Raw genomic sequence first — 4,006 nt, forward strand, 5'->3', positions numbered from 1 at the left:
TCTTAATTATAACTTATTACTTGCCAAGAAATCCAGACCTTTGTTTGACCTACCGGCAATGCTTGTCGGCTTAATCATAACTTATAACTTGCCAAGAAATCCAGACCTTTGTTTGGCCCGCTGGCAATGCTTGTCGGCTTATATTTATCAAGTTAACCATGAACTTGTGATTTACCAGGAGACAATCAACTTAAACATGAACTTTGTAATCATTAAGCAGTTCATCACCATGACTTTAACCCGCCATACTTTTATTACCAGGCCATACACTACAAAAAAAACACATCCGTGACATTTTGGGCTGAATGAATTTTTTTTCTGTCATACATATGACACTTCTATGATGATAATTGTGAAAAAACCCGGTATCATCATAGATGTGGTGGGCTCCTACTTCTATGACAAAAAATCATGACAGAAAATGGGCTATTCATCCTGGGCGGGCCAGAGACGCAGTTGCATGACATTCTTTGGGCCGTCCATGACTGAAAAAACCGTGGTAGAAGCGAGGGGGAGGAAAATTTCGGGGATTTCCCGGTTACGGTGGGAGGTCGGGGGCTGAGCGATGCGTGTTTCTCTCAGAAACGTATGCGCATGTGTGCGAGGCGTTGGCTCTAACTAAACCCGAGCGAGGCGTTGGGCTCTAACTGAACACGAGCGATTGCACTGCAGGCTACGCATTACTGAACCCGAGAAATCGATCGATGGCTGTTAACTGAACCCAATCGAGCGATTCCTTCGCTACTGCTGCTAACTGAAGCCGATGGATGCTGCCTCTCTGGATGAACAGTAAGCGTGGGGGGTGGGGTTGGATGAACAGTGAGCGGTGGCGTTGCCTCTGGATGAACAGGACCCGTGGTGTGGAGGGCTGGATGAACAGGACGACCCCGTGGAGGGCTGGATGAACAGTAGACAGTGGAGGGGTGGATGAACGGTAGCCCATGGAGGGGTGGTTGAACAAGAGCCCGTGGAGAGGGGTGGTTGAACAGTAGCTAGTGGAGTAGCGCGCGGTGGAGGCTAGATGAACAGGAGCCCGTGGATGAACAATCGCAGGTGGAGGCTGGAGGAGGTCGACGGTGGATGAACACTAGCCCGTGGAGGCTGGAGGAGGTCGATGGTGGAGATGAACAATATCCTGCGGAGTCCTGTTTTGCGGTACGCCACACCCCACCCGATGAACAGGACCCCCGTTTCGTCCGTAGCGCTCCAACACAAGTCTGTTTCGTCCATTTTGCGGTACGCCACACCCCTCCCGATCAACATGACCCCCATTTCGACCGTAGGAGGTCTGTTTCCTCCGTTTTGCGGTACGCCACACCCCTCCCGATGAACAGGATCCCGTTTTGAACGTGGCCGCTTGAACTCAAGGCCGTTTCCTCCGTTCTATGGTATGCCAGGCCTCGTTTCCATCGCCTGTTCCATCAAAGCCCTTTCGATGAACACGACGACGCATTCCGTTCTGACCCAGCTGGTTGGCTCCCCATGAACACGACGACGACGTTGTTTCTCCATTCCGACCCAGCCATGTACATGATCCCTGGCCATACGTATGCGTGAGTAGGCGTTCGAGACCCCGCCCGTATGTACACATACGTGGCCATATTTTATTTCTTGCCCACTGGCCGCTCTACATACGTGTACATGCTACGTGCGCGCCTCTACTACGACACGTGCGCGCCTCTACTACGACATGTGCGCGCCTCTACTACGACACGTGCGCGCCTCTACATCGACCAGTATATATGTACATACACGTTCGCGACCAGAATGACAATGCTACGTACGCTTCGACCATGTGGGTCCCGACTGTCAGGCACTTCCTTGCATGCGAAGATGTAGCTGGTGGGTCCCAGCTGTCAGGGGGAAACGTTTTTTTCGCGAAATACGGTGGCCCGTCCGGTGGGTCCCCGCTATCAGGTGGAGGAATAATTATTTTGCACGTAATAATGAGGCACTTCCTTGCTGCGGCCGTGGACCCAGCTGTCAACCTCTCCACGTACAGCCCACGTCCGATGGAAGCTGTTCCTTGACCACGTTGACCACGCCGCGCCGAGAGCATCAGGGCGGTGGACGACGGCGAGGCCTAGGAGGGGACGACGTGGATCCGGGGAAGACGCAGCAGTGGATGCCCACGCGTACAGGAGTACGAGGGTTCACTGGTTCGCTGTGGTGTGAGGCTGCCGTCGTCGCAGAATAACAGGGGGTGTGGGTGAGTAGAGGGATGGCCTGGCCAACGGTGGGAGTAGTAGGCGGCGGTGAGGCCTCCGCCGCATCGCAGCCGGCCACAGGAGGCAAGAGCACGAGGCACGACCGGCGCTGGTTTGGGCGGCTGGAGCAAGAAGACCAGAGGTTGAAGAAGCACTACGGCCGTTGGATGGACATCGTACGGTCACTGGAGCTAGAATCGTGCATATTGACTAAGTTGACAAAGCCCTCCATCCCCGTCAACTTAGTAGGCCCACAAGTCAGCCTGCCACTATACTGGGTCCCAGCTAACAGGGGGAGTATTCATTTTTTTGTGCGTAATAAGGAGGCACTTCCTTGCGTGCGAAGATATAGCTGGTGGGTCCGAGCTGTCAGCGGCGGTAACGTTTTTTTTCACGAAATACAGAGGCCCTTTCGGTGGGTCCCTGATGTCAGGTGGAGGAATCATTATTTTGCATGTAATAAGGAGGCATTTCCTTGCGTGCGGCCGTGGACCCAGCTGTCGGCCTCTCCACGTACAGTCCACTTCAGATGCATGTCGATCGTTGACCACGTTGACCAAGCCGCGTCAAGAGCACCAGGGCGGTGGACGACGGTGAGGCCTAGGAAGGTAATAACACGGAGGTAGGGAAGACTCGGTAGTTGTTTCCCACACGGAGGGGAGTACGACTATACAAGGGTTTACTGGTTCGTCTGTCGTCGCCGGAGAATAACAGCAGGTGTGGGTGAGTAGAGGGATGGCTAGGACAGCGATGGGAGTACGGTGGGCCTGCGCGGCACCACAGCCGGCCGCGGGGAGGAGGGAGCAAGCAGTCCCGTTGGCGCTTGTTTGAGCGGCTGGAGCAGGAAGAGCAGAGATTGAAGAAGCACGACGGCCGTTCGATGGACATCCAACTGTCACTGCTTGTGCGTCAACCTTTTTTTAGGAAAGCCTCAAATCTGTGGGAAACAACATACAACCCATCTGCCATTATTTCTAATAATTTACAGCCAATTTGCTAATTCTTAAGGTTTTTTTTGGAGCCCATATTCTTTTTGTTAGCATTACAGCCCATATTGTGGCCACGGTTAAAAAATTATACGAAATTTTGCATATTTCGGTGCGGTCCAAACTGTTTTTAATCCTGAAATTTCGACTCACATTCACACTGATTTTCAAAATAGATGTATATCAATATAAAATCCAACAAATTCTCCACGCATAAAAATTAATGTAATTTAAAATATCGAAATGAAAAAAACATATTTGAAACTAATTGCCGGTCTGATGTGTTTTAAAAATGTACAACCCATTTCTCATTACTGATAGGCCATTTTCTCGGCAAGCCGAATGAAGCTCTCCTCGTCTTGAAAGATTTTCAGCCCAACAGGCCTGACAAAGCGACTTACTTGGCAAATCACAAAAAGCTGGGTTGTGGCCGTGGACCTAGCTGTCAGCCTCTCCATGTACAATACTCTTCCGATGGAAGTCGGTCGTTGACCACATTGACCACGCCGCGCCGAGAGCACCAAGGCGGTGGACGACAGCGAGGCCTAGGAAGGGGACGACGCGGAGCCGGGGAATACGCGACAGTGGATGCCTACGCGGAGAGGAGTACAAGGGTTCACTGGTTCGGCTGCGGCGCGAGGCTGCCATCGCCGCAGAATAACAGGGGGTGTGGGTGAGTAGAGGGATACCCTGGGCCAGCGGTGGGAGTAGTAGGGGCGGTGAGGCCTCCACGACATCACAGCCGGCCACGAGAGGCAGAAGCACACGGCACGACCGGCGCTGCTTTGGGCGGCTGGAGCAAGAAGACCAGAG

Source organism: Triticum dicoccoides, chromosome 7B (assembly GCF_002162155.2).
Source record: "Triticum dicoccoides isolate Atlit2015 ecotype Zavitan chromosome 7B, WEW_v2.0, whole genome shotgun sequence".
In the NCBI taxonomy this organism is placed as follows: Eukaryota; Viridiplantae; Streptophyta; class Magnoliopsida; order Poales; family Poaceae; genus Triticum; species Triticum dicoccoides.